Source organism: Mus caroli, unplaced genomic scaffold, assembly GCF_978045245.1.
Source record: "Mus caroli unplaced genomic scaffold, Mus_caroli_1 scaffold_4, whole genome shotgun sequence".
Taxonomy (NCBI): Eukaryota; Metazoa; Chordata; class Mammalia; order Rodentia; family Muridae; genus Mus; species Mus caroli.
In genome coordinates this window covers 92,038,870-92,052,754 of record NW_028227259.1, presented here as the reverse complement: position 1 = coordinate 92,052,754, position 13,885 = coordinate 92,038,870, and the positions used below count along the sequence as shown (strand labels likewise).

Below are 13,885 nucleotides of genomic sequence, written 5' to 3'. Positions count from 1 at the left end.
TTACTCATATTGTCCCTGACCTTGATATACTCATTTTCATTATAGTCTAGGAAGTGGGAGAGAATACATGGTATTTGACTTCTGAGGATGGGTTACTGTGCTAACTACTTTTTCTAATTCCACCTGCATTTCTGAAAATTTCACATTATATCAAAAATAAAATTGAAGGGAAACTGGTGGGTAAGGTGATCATGGATCTGTGTTGGGGGAGACTAGTGTGAGGTCAGCAAATATCCATCAACTGGCATATGAAAATCCCACACAGAAGCTTGCTACTTCATGTTAATTAAATATTAATAAACAAAATTGGGGCCACTTAATACTATGATACAGGATGGAATTTTATGAAGTGTGAAAGGATGGCCTTGGGATAAGGATGGAACTGCCTTCCAGGTTCCTCTTCTGCCTCTTGAGTCACTTGAGAAAAGGAAATGTTTATGCCAAGTATAGACTATGCTATGACAAACAGGTTCCCTACAGTCCTATTTTGTGGTAATTTATTTTGCCTCAACAGAGACCTGTAACATATTTTTAAGTAAAAGTCCTCAAAACTCTCAGAGAGAATGTTTCCCCTTTCTTCTGAGTGTACAGATTCTTAGTGAAAGCTTAGATGACATTGAATGGATAGAAAGTGTTATGAACAAACTATTAAACTGGGTCTTTGTAGGTGTGGTCACTGAAATGAATTGCAAATGGAAGTACTTGCCATAAATATTTGGAAATGTCTCTGTCACTAAAGATCTTAGTACTGTTCTGGGTTTTAATTCCAATAAGTCTCAAAATATGTTCCAGAGTTTGTACTTGAAAGAATAAGTTTAGCAGGGAGGTATAGATGTGTTTTATGTGCCTGTATAGACTGAGTAGTTATACTGCCAGATGTTTCAAATATAGGCCAAAGAAAGGCAGATTAGTAGTCTCTGTACTGTAAATGCTGTGGTGGTATCCTGTAACACCTGCATGACTAAATAAAACTCTGGGTTTTTTGGTCCTTAGAATGATGACAATCATATGTATTTCCATATCCTGGAGACATAAGATTTGTTGTGTGATACTGATATTCATGCCTGAGCCCATTCATTGTGAGTTATTTAATGTTGCCTAGACGTCTAGGCAGTGCTTGCCTAGATACAGCACTTGATGAGCACTCAATGTCTCATGTGCTAGGCTAACCCCCAGTTTAGTGATTTTTTTTCCTAAGCTTCCATATTAACAATGAACACAGCTGAAAAGTGTTGCGGCAAACCAATGCAGTAGGAAGTTGGAGTGCTTTGGATAGATGAAAGGTTAAGAATTGCCTCAGTGGCAGGGAAGTCTTTGAAATGAGGTAGGGAGATTTTAGAACACAAAGGACCATGTCAGCCAGAGGGACAGTATGTGCTCTTGTTCCTGTGCTGATGATCCTAAGTCAAGCTGGTCAAGCTGATATTTTAATACCCATTCATTCACTCATCTCTTGAGTTCATTTCCTAATTTGTCATCTGACACATTGCCATCAGCAATTCCAAAGTTTAGATTAACTCTAAAAACTTGTCCCTTCAAGGTTAATTTTGTGAGCAGCGGTACAAGGTACTGCGGGCCATCTATGCCCGTTCTTTTATATGTTTAGGAATGTTCTTTTAATCCTCTCACATTTCTTTGGTCTGCCCTCTCCAGTTTTGTAGATGTTTATAATGATCCTAGTTGACATCATCTTTCTCTCAGTTTCCTACCTCATTCTGAGCCCCCATATTTATCTGCAGATGGCTCCCTTCTTACATCACAAAGAGGTTGCAGTAGGTAGGAATGATCTCCCCTGTCCTAGACCATGTAGTATGTAAAATATCTTATGAATTAAGAGAAGGACTTCTTTCTTGTTTCCTTGGATCTTGACTGTTTTTTTCCCTCCGTAACTGTATGTCACTTTATGCAACTACTATACTTCACTTAGAAATGAATCACACGCCCTTCCGGTCCACTCCAGCACCAGGGTGCCTTGCCCGCTGAGTCTCCAGAAACCTGCAAGGACCCACACAGGATCCCCCACGGGATCCTAAGACCTCTGGTGAGTGGAACACAGCGTCTGCTCCAATCCAATCAAGCCGGACCAAAGACTGCATTAACTAGGGAAGCAGATAATCTGGCCTGATCAAGGGCACAATTCCCTTCGGGCCCACTACAGCACTGGGATTCATTGCACGTGGAGTTTCCAGACACCAGCAAGGTCTAACCAGAGACAACTATAACAACTAGCTTCAGAGATTACCAGATGGGGAAAGGCAAATGAAAGAATCCTACTAACAGAAATCAAGACCACCCACCATCATCAGAACGCAGCACTCCCAACCCATCTAGTCCTGGGCAGCCCAACACACTGGAAAAGCTAGACCCGGATTTAAAAGAAAATCTCATGATGATGGGAGAGGACATCAAGAAGGACTTTAATAACTCACTTAAAGAAACATAGGAGAACACTGCTAAACAGGTAGAAGACATTAAAGAGGAAGCACAAAAATCCCTTAAAGAATTGAAGGAAAACACAATCAAACAGGTGAAGGAATTGAATAAAACCATCCAATACCTAAAAAGGGAAGTAGACACAATAAAGAAAACCCAAAGTAAGGCATTGCTGGAGATAGAAACCCTAGGAAAGAAATCTGGAACCATAGATGCGAGCATCAGCAACAGAATACAAGAGATGGAAGAGAGAATCTCAGGTGCAGAAGATTCCATAGAGAACATCAGCACAACAATCAAAGAAAATACAAAACGCAAAAAGATCCTAATTCAAAACATCCAGGAAATCCAGGACACAATGAGAAGACCAAACCTACGGATAATAGGAGTTGATGAGAATAAAGATTTTTTCACTTAAAGGGCCAGAAAATATCTTCAACAAAATTATAGAAGAAAACTTCCCAAACCTAAAGAATGACATGCCCATGAACATACAAGAAGCCTACAGAACTCCAAATAGACTGGACCAGAAAAGAAATTCCTCAGGACACATAATAATCAGAGCAACAAATGCACTAAATAAAGAGAGAATATTAAAAGCATTCGACAAGAGCCAACACCCATTGATTTTAAAAGTCTTGGAAAGATCAGGAATTCAAGGCCCCATACCTAAACATGATAAAAGCAATCTACAGCAAGCAGTAGCCAATATCAAAGTAAATGGTGAGAAGCTGGAAGCAATCCCACTAAAATCAGGGACTAGAAAAGGCTGCCCACTTTCTCCCTACCTCTTCAACATAGTACTTGAAGTCCTAGCCAGAGCAATTCGACAACAAAAGGAGATCAAGGGGATACAAATTCGAAAAGATGAAGTCCAAATATTACTTTTTGCAGATGATATGATAGTATATATAAGTGACCCTAAAAATTCCACCAGAGAACTCCTAAACCTGATAAACAGCTTCAGTGAAGTAGCTGGATATAAAATTAACTCAAACAAGTCAATGGCCTTTCTCTACACAAAGAATAAGCAGGCTGAGAAAGAAATTAGGGAAACAACACCCTTCTCAATAGTCACAAATAATATAAAATATCTTGGCGTGACTAAGGAAGTGAAAGATCTGTATGATAAGAACTTCAAGTCTCTTAAGAAAGAAATTAAAGAAGATCTCAGAAGATGGAAAGATCTTCCATGCTCAGGGATTGGCAGGATCAACATTGTAAAAATGGCTATCTTGCCAAAAGCAATCTACAGATTCAATGCAATCCCCATTCCAACTCAATTTTTCAACGAATTAGAAAGAGCAATCTACAAATTCATCTGGAATAACAAAAAACCTAGGATAGCAAAAACTCTTCTCAAGGATAAAAGAACCTCTGGTGCAATCACCATGCCTGACCTAAAGCTTTATTCCAGAGAAATTGTGATAAAAACTGCATGGTACTGGTATAGTGACAGACAGGTCGACCAATGGAATAGAATTGAAGACCCAGAAATGAACCCACATACCTATGGTCACTTGATCTTCGACAAGGGAGCTAAAACCATCCAGTGGAAGAAAGACTGCATTTTCAACAAATGGTGCGGGCACAACTGGCTGTTATCATGGAGAAGATTGCAAATTGATCAATTTCTATCTCCTTCTAGTAAGGTCAAATCTAAGTGGATCAAGGAACTCCACATAAAACCAGAGACACTGAAACTTATAGAGGAGAAAGTGGGGAAAAGCTTCAAAGATATGGGCACAGGGGAAAAATTCCTGAATAGAACAGCAATGGCTTGTGCTGTAAGATTGATAATCAACAAGTGGGACCTCATAAAATTGCAAAGCTTCTGCAAGGCAAAAGACACCGTCAATAAGAGAAAAAGACCTCCAACAGATTGGGAAAGGATCTTTACCTATCCCAAATCAGATAAGGGACTAATATGCAATATATATAAAGAACTCAAGAAGGTGGACTCCATAAAATCAAATAACCCCAGTAAAAAATGGAGCTCAGAACTGAACAAAGAATTCTCACCTGAGGAATACTGAATGGCAGAGAAGCACCTGAAAAAATGTTCAACATCCTTAATCATCAGGAAAATGCAAATCAACACAACCCTGAGATTCCACCTCACACCAGTCAGAATGGCTAAGATCAAAAATTCAGGTGACAGCAGATGCTGGAGAGGATGTGGAGAAAGAGGAACACTCCTCCATTTTTGATGGGATTGCAAGCTTGTACAACCACTCTCGAAATCAGTCTGGCGGTTCCTCAGAAAATTGGACATAGTACTACCGGAGGATCCAGCAACACCTCTCTTGGGCATATATCAAGAAGATGTCCCAACCGGTATGAAGGACACATGCTCCACTATGTTCATAGCAGCCTTATTTATAATAGACAGAAGCTGGAAAGAACCCAGATGCCCCTCAACAGAGGAATAGATACAGAAAATGTGGTACATATACACAATGGAGTACTACTTAGCTATTAATAAAAATGAATTTATGAAATTCCTAGGTAAATGGATGGACCTGGAGGGCATCATCCTGAGTGAGATAATCCAATCACAAAGGAACTCACAGAATATGTACTCACTGATAAGTGGATATTAGCTCAATAACTTAGGATACCCAAGATATACGATACAATTTCCTAAACGCATGTAACTCAAGACGAGTGAAGACCAAAGTGTGGACACTTTGCCCCTTCTTAGAATTGGTAACAAAACACCCATGGAAGGAGTTACAGAGACAAAATTTGGAAGTGTGACAAAGGATGGACCATCTAGTGATTGCCATATCCAGAGATCCATCCCATGATCAGCTTCCAAACGCTGACACCATTGCATACACTAGCAAGAATTTGCTGAAAAAAACCCAGATATAGCTATCTCTTGTGAGACTATGCTGGGGCCTAGCAAACATAGAAGTGGATGCTCACAGTCAGCTATTGGATGTATCACACAGCCCCCAATGGAGGAGCTAGAGAAAGAACCGACGGAAGTAAAGGGAACTGCAACCCTATAGGTGGACCAACAATATGAACTAACCAGTACCCCGGAGCTCTTATCTCTAGCTGCATATGTATCAAAAGATGGCCCAGTAGGCCATCACTGGAACGAGAGGCCCATTGGACTTGCAAACTTTATATGCCCCTGTACAGTGGATCTCCAGGGCCAAAGAGGGGGAGTGGGTCGGTAGGGGAGTGGGGGTGGGTGGGTATTGGGGACTTTTGGGATAGCATTGTAAATGTAAATGAGGAAAATACCTAATTAAAAAAATGAAAAAAAAAAAAAAAGATGGCCTAGTAGGCCATCCCTGGAAAGAGAGGCCCATTGGACTTGCAAACTTTATATGCCCCAGTACAGGGGAATGCTAGGGCCAAAAAGTAGGAATGGGTGTGTAGGGGAGTGGGGCGTAGGTTATGGGGAACTTTTGGGATAGCATTGGAAATGTAATTGAGGAAAATTCGTAATAATAAAAAAAAAAGAAATGAATCACAGGTATGTCCAATCATTGAACACCATCCCAGAGCTTTGTACCCACTTCTCAGTTCTCTTTTGCCTATACTCATCATCTCTCATCTTTTTTGATTTTCATTTGTATCATTATAATGACCTAAAAAAAAAAAAACCCTGAACTGAGCCTTCTATTTTTTGCTTTCCTCTTAAGTACTTTGCATAGAGATTGAAGACATTCCTCTGAAAATGAACATCAAGTAACATCATACGTACTTTAAAATTATTGCACCCCAGGATTTTTTTTTTTTTTACCCTATAAAGTACTGGTAGGAAAAAAAAAGCAGAGAGAGAAAGACCTTGAAAGCAGAAGCAGATAAATACATGAGAAGCCTTAGAGTGGTGGAGGACTGTCTTCTTGTTAATATTATGACTTCAATGTGGATGATGTAATACTAAATTAACATGAACAGTCTAAGGGACACAACTCATGTGCCTTCAGAGCATTTTGGAGGGCAGGGTGTTCTTCATTGTACAGAGGAAAACACAGGCTGAGAGGAGTTCAGATATGTGGTCTAATGACTTGAAGCAGGAATCTGTGGAGTGAATTTCTCAGAATCCTATATAACCCTAAAGCCTCCCAGCCCCCCTAAAGTCCACCAGCGCCCCCTTGGATGACCCTCCCTGTCTTAAAATTTGTGGTTTTTGAATCATTGCTCAAAATCAGTTTTTAAAATATAGCTACTCGGCAACACTTATTTTGATGTGTGGTGTGAAATGTGAAGGGCCTTGGTTGGCTGCCATCCCTGTTCAGTAGCTTGTCCCTTCTGGGGAAAGGAACTGCCCTTCCAGCAGCACTGGTCCAATGCAGCTGTGCAACAGCTGCAGGGCATCAGAAGCATCCAAAGAGCAGAGCCAGTGGCTGTTGGCCCAGAGTGTGGTGGATTCAGCATTCCCTGCCGCTGAAATCCTGGGGGCTTAAAATAAAATATTCATGGAAGAACATGACAAACCATTTTTCCTTTTGCAAACCTCTGGCATTTCAGACCTAATATATTTTTGGGCTAGGGCCAATCAATGCCAAGTGTACTCATATGTCTAAAAATGAAATTGCTGAAATATTGAATTTCCTCTGGACTAGGAATAATTTGAGGCTAGTATTTTAGGGACAGTTTAGTGCAGACGTTTAAAAGTTTCTTCATCTTTTTTAAAAATTTTTTTATTTTTTCTTTTTTTATTAGGTATTTTCCTCAATTACATTTCCAATGCTATCCAAAAAGTCCCCAATACACTCCCCCCCCCCATTTCCCCACCTACCCACCCCCACCCCCTGGCCCCGGCATTCCCCTGTACTGGGGCATACAAAGTTGGCAAGTCCAATGGGCCTCTCTTTCCAGTGATGGCCGACTAGGCCATCTTTTGATACAAATGCAGCTAGAGTCAAGAGCTCTGGGGTACTGGTTAGTACATAATAATGTTCCACCTATGGGGTTGCAGTTCCCTTTAGCTCCTTGGGTACTTTCTCTAGCTCCTCCATTGGGGACACCCCAGGATTTTTATACTGCCTCCTTTTTCTGTAACTTGGTTCTCTCTTTGCATCTCTGTAGTAAAGGTCAAGTATGCATGCCTTTCTCACTCTTTATGGCCCCTCACAGTTTTCTTTGTCTCTTTCCTCCTAATGCCGTATAACTTTTATCCATATTATTGATCAACTATATTATTTCGAGACATATCTATGTTACTAGTGTTCTCTCTATCTTATTAGTTCAATGACTCATGGCAGACATTAGATACAAGATGTTCCATTTTAAATGTTGATCTACATGCAAGGTAATTCAGAATTTTCTTATTAATTATCTAGAGATGAAGTATAGTAAAATATAGTTCACATTATTTTTGTTTTTGATGCAACAAAGAATTCCCTGAATATTTTTGTGTTTCCTTTTGGATGTACTGATATCGATTTGGGTATCATGCCGTAAACTTTCTTGGGTATATCTATTATTTTCCTAATGATTTATTATAATCTCTGTGATTATTAAATGAAAACAGATTTCAAATTAGAAATTAAAGCACTTGATTGGCATTTCATCAGTAATTTGCAGTTTGTATATTTTAGGAAATGCAGATATATAAAGTTAAAAATTCTGACACAAAAATTAGTTAGAGCGTGAACGTTTGTCCCAAAAAGCAGAGAGAAATTTCAGGAGTGTCTTGCTTTGTTCTCTCTGGGCTTTACAGCAGTAGTACTCTGCCCCTTTTGTGTCTTGTCTAAGTCTGGTGCACCAATCTGTTCAATGTTCAATTCATGTATGTTTGTGTCCAGTCTGTATGAAGGAATGTTCTATGTTTTATGTTGGATAATAAAGATGGTATAAAAAACTTTATCTGCAAAGCTGAGAGCTGCCACGTGCTTCAGCCAAGAATCAGACACATGGCAAGAGGGTCCCTGCTAGAAAAACTGTTCGTTTTAGGAAAACAGGGCGAGTCTACAGCCTCTTAGTTTTGGGTTAAAAAAGCTGATAAATGGTTCGTGATTAATGTGTTTGACAAATGATAAGGTGCCTTTTATTCTATGATTGTAGCTACAAAAAGTAATATTCTCTGATTGGTCTAAATGTAACTGCTTCATTTGGTTCCTTTTTATTGGTAATGTGCTCTGTGTGTTTTCACATTCAGCTGATAAGTTGTTGGTTAAGATTAATAATTGTTACATTGCTACAGATGGTTTGTCTTAAATTTGATAACTCAAGTTTAGAGTCCTTCCTACACGTGGCATAAGGCAGGCCAAGAGGCTGGGTCTCTAAAGATATTTCTAGTTTAGATAATAATTAATGTGATTCCTATCTTAAAAAGTAAAATTTAAGATAAGATTTAAAGCAATGCCTCTTTATTAAAGCATTAAAGCTTGCATGTATTCATAGGTATTAATTGGCAGCCAAACTTCGTAATATGATGGTAACGCTTCTAATATTGATTTTAAGATGATAAATTGTTTGAAACTTGGGTTTTGCTTTCCCAAGGTTGTAGATATTATCCTGACTTTGCAAAAGAAACTTGAAAATTATGGTTAAAACTGCCAGTGTTCCATTGACTGCAACTTGCAGGTTGATTGTAAATTTAAGATTTTCTACTCACCCATATATTGTTAATTAAGATAATTATAGGAGTAATCATTTTATGAGAGCGCTAATACAGTTCACTTCATACGAAACTTGGACAGAGTTACCTAGCTATGTTTGTCTTTGTGCATGGATTAAATCCTCAGACAATCAGTTTGGCTATAGTTGCTGCCTGGCAGAAAACTACAATATGGGCAATTTTTTCACAACACTAAAGTTGTGAAAAACGTTTTAACTGTAAATCATCTTTAAAAAGAGTATCAAAAATTAGAGGCATAGATAGTTAAATTGTTCCTCTAGAATCGGTCCTTATTGCAGGAGGGCCAAGATGCTCAAATTAAAATATATTTTACGTTTGAGTCAATGCAGGGCTCAAGGGAGCCCCAGAGCGGCTTGTGGCCTTCTTGTGTTTTGCAAACAGTGCCTGAGAAAGTTTTTCCCTGTGTTCAAGAAAATTTCTTTTTAACAGTGTTACAGATCTATTCAGATGTTTAAAATAATGCTTAAATTCAAAGCGTTCTGCTTCTAGTGAACTGGTAATCGCTCGAAAATTTTGCCTCTAGGTAATGGCTAATGTAGCTTTACATTATGTAAGAAAAATTTTTATTGTCTGTGCTTCTATACAAGGAACAAAAAGTTTTAATCTTTCAGTATATATTGTTTCCTAAGTGAAAAGTATTTTATTAACTAATGCTTCTCAAGGGAATTTTACCTTAAATCCTTGCTCTCACCTAAAAGATTCAGAGACAATATCCTTTTATTACTTAGGTTTTACGGTTTTAGTTTACTACAAAAGGTTTTACAAAAAATAAAGAAAGCTTTTATAATTGTTATTAATTATATTCATTAGTAATTAAATATTAGCTGTGCCCAAGACAATTCTTTGGCCAGAAAAAACATTGTTGTAAAATCATTTTTCTCATCCCCCCAGCTGATCGTTGGTCCATGTGGGCCCAACTAGCTGCTGTGGGCGAGCCTTGAGACACACAGTTTCCCCTGTTTCAGCACAAATAATCTAGTTGTGTGCTGTAGATGGTGTTTTTAATTGCTGAACAATCAAACCTTAATTTGTATAGTCAATGTTATATCTCAGAGTTCACAATTGCTTAAGATTGTTCATCCCTCAGATGCTATTAATTCTCAAATTTGCAATTGCTTATGCATATACAACTCATAGAAAAAAAATGCTGTCCTTTTAAGAAGGCGGCTTATAGACATTTATTAAATTGTCCTAATTGCCTGGACATTTTTAAAACAATGCCAGGATAAATTTATATCTCAATCTATAGGCCGTCCATATAAAATAGATTAGATATATAACCTCATTCTTTATATATTCATAACAGTTATGGTTTAAGATAATATTTTAGTATTCTTAAAAATTGTGCATGTATATAATTCCCTTTAGTGTCCTCAGTTACTACTTGTTTCCACATAATAGTGTTAATTCTTGAGGACTTTTACTTAATAATTTGCTACAAATAAATGCTCTTATTTCTAGTTAATAAATAAATAAATCATGCACATGTGACTCTTAATAACTTTTCAAGCTTTCTAGTTACAACCACTCCTTAAGAGAAAAGATTGAAAGTGCAATTAGTCACTGCCCCTTTACAGCCAAGTATTTAAAATGTTTTGTCAGCAAGTTATTAATTCAAAAAATTAGATATTGTAAAACTTTAGAACTTTAACTTCTTAAAAGACAAAAAAGAGAAAAATTGTATCCCCATACATACTATTTAGTATTTTCCCATGCACACTATTTAAATCATACCTTTACTTTCAAAATTTGAAATTTAAATGTCAAATAATTTAATAAATGCTTTATAGTATCTTAAAAGGATCTACATTTTTGGCTTATAGATTAATCCTAAATACCTACCTTAGTAGGAAAGGGAAAAACAGGTTCTCTCCACAGAATGCTGCAAAAGCATATTGGTTAATTCGTTTGACGGGTTGGCAGGTAAGTTGACTCAGTGTCCTGATTAAAATGACTAAGAAACTAAATTAGATTCATGTTTTAGATCCATCCTTGCGTGCCATTTTTCCAGCTTAGACTAGCTTCAAGCCTTTTAACTTTATGACAATAGTACATCAGAGACCGTATATTCTGACTTAGTGAGATCAGTCATTTAATAGAGTCATAATGATTTTTCTCTTTTGTTCAGTGTGACCAGTCATTCTAACTCAATCTTAGACTGGTCTAATATTCAATCCAATATTAGATATTCCTATATTCTAAACTACCTAGCAAAGTTAATTCAGAGTACACCCCCCACTTCCAGAGAGTCTCTGGCCTTTTTACTATTCTAAAACCAGCCCAGAGACTGAGCTTGTGTCTTGCTAATTTGCAACTGAATAAAGTACCTGAACTTCCCCAAAAGAAGCTTTGTATTGTTACTCTTCACTGTCTAAGATTTTTGTCTTTCAAGCAGGTCAATCTACACCTTTAGCCAGACTGCAGTGGGCATGCATCCCCGCCCCCTAGAGCATACAGAAGGCAGCTACTATTTTCATTTCAGCACGTTTTGTGACTTTTGGTTTAAGTTGAGATTTAGGTTTACTAAGAGGGCTAGTAAGACATATTTCAAATATTAAAAGAGATTGGTTTTTATTCTGATAGACAGGCTTAGTCCCTTAGCTGGCCTCTGGTTTTCCACCCTTGCTGTTACTGCAAGGTCCCCTTAGTTCCTCAGGCTGTGGGAATAACAGAGATGAGGAGGATGACTTCCAGCTCCTATTTTAGCCACAAATTGTGGTGTTACTAGTGACATAATTCTTGTCTAGGCCTTGCTAAATCTGAGGTTAACAATTCTTCTTTAGGAGCTGCACAATACTCAGAATTGTGCATACTGGTTCGTGATCATACAAATACAGTATGGGTATCGCTTGGTGCAGAGATTTACTGCAGGAAAAGGTCCAGTTTGACCATTTCTAAGTTCCCTGTGAGATACACCCGGTTTGGATGGAGGTTAGTATTTATTTCCAGTTACAACCAAAAATATCATTCTAAGGCTCTGCCTCCCCTCCCCAAAAGATACCAAGAGCCACAGGTGTGGGTCGTGACAGCACCCACGGGAGGATTCAAGTCAATTTCCACCCAAGCCAGGGTTAAAAGCCCACTCATCTACAGATGAGAAAATTGTTTGATCACCTCAGTTAAGTGTGGCCTTATTAAACTTAATTAATAGGTGGGGGAGAGAGTTTAGTGATCGTACTGTTAGAAGGGCAAGCCCTTCACAGCCTCCCACCCTAAAAAAGCCAATTGGCCTTGTACTACGGAGCCAGTCATAACCCCCTCCTCCCTGTTCCCTGCCTGTCATCCAAAAATGCCGAGGAATATCAACTCAGTGTTATTCATAATAAAGTACATTTCAAATTCGTACAGTTAACCTTCACCAGGGTTCCAACGCCCTACTTAAAATTCAACAAAGAAGTTACTAGGACAGAAAGGACAGTCTTATCCAAATAAGGGTTTACCATGAGAAAAGTTAGAGATTCCCACTGAAACAGGTTTCTTCATTAGAGCCTAAGAATTCAGACAAAATTATAGAGCATAATTTTTTTGCCTCAGTCCATTTTGTTTAATATTCTTTAAAGGGGGGAAATGTTACCTCCTTCCAGCCTAGCAAGGCTGGCTGTGACCATCTGCCTCTTAAGCGGAGCCACCTGCTGTGCTGCTCCTTTGATGTGCCACTACCTGCCCTAGGCCCAACCTGCCTGAGGCCTCTCTTCCAAGACTTTCCGGAGTTAGCACCAAACTTCGATCTTTGAGAGTTCCCACTAAAAGGTTGACCTATCTACTTCAAAGGAACTTTGCTTGGCCAGGGATGGGCCTCCCCTTTTCTTTATAAATCGTGTTTGCTGACATTAAAATTGAACCTTGAGAAGAGCCTTGTCTTGGTTCCATTCTTATCTCACGCAGCCTAGCCCCTCTTCTCTTCCAGGTTTCTAAAATGCCTTTCCAGGCTAGAACCCAGACCTGTGATCTGCTGGCCGGACACAACATAAATTGATACTCACCAGGAAGCATCCTAGAAGACCCCAGAGGTTAAAGACTAAATACAGTGACTTCATCTTTCTGTAGCCCCTGAAAGTTAGCACAATGGCTGGTTAGCATTATTTTTAAAAATGAAATGGCATTATTTGGAACATGTCCCAAGACGTGGCATATATGTTGTGTCATGTATCTTAAAATAACTTTCTGAATTTTACCTTGTAGTAACATAATATTTTTAGCTCATAACATTTGATTCTCAAACAATGGAGATAATTTTCGTTTCGACTTGTGAGCAGATGGAGGAAAAGTGCTGCATATTTGTCCTTCAAGAGTCTGAGCAACAGAGGATTTAAAAGAGAAAGCTTTGGCTTAAGAATAATTATATTGAAATGGACATTTTCAGTTGTGCATTTTGTTTTATTTTACAATTGCAGTTCTATGGCATCAAATTCCTCTAACGTCATATTTGAGATGATACCACTTTAACTTGATCACATTTATTTTCTCATGACAAAGAATAGATAAGGGAGAGATCTTCCTATTGAATAGAGGAAAAGATGAAAGCCTGACTTCATACATAGACTAACTTTAACAGTGTGCTAAGTCATTTTGTGTATAATGAATGTTCTCAAATCTGCGTTCTCTTATGCAACTGTGTTCCACAGTAACTAGGACAGAAACAAACATTGTCATTTAGGTCTGTTTTCTTCTCAGGTGTCTCAAGGGTTGTGATAAATTTCTGGAGCTAGATGGTCTGAATTCTTTTATACCAATACTGAATTCTTCTTTTTATTGAGGAATGAGTCCATTGATATTAAGAGATATTAAGGAAAAGTAATTGTTACTTCCTGTTATTTTTGATGTTAGAGTTGAGATTCTGTT

At 38.2% G+C, this 13,885-nt stretch overlaps 1 pseudogene; it reads right to left on the bottom strand.

Moving 5' to 3' along the window:
* The window catches only part of LOC147005197 (submaxillary gland androgen-regulated protein 2-like), a 32,902-nt pseudogene that overhangs the window by 791 nt on the left and 18,226 nt on the right, over positions 1-13,885 (bottom strand).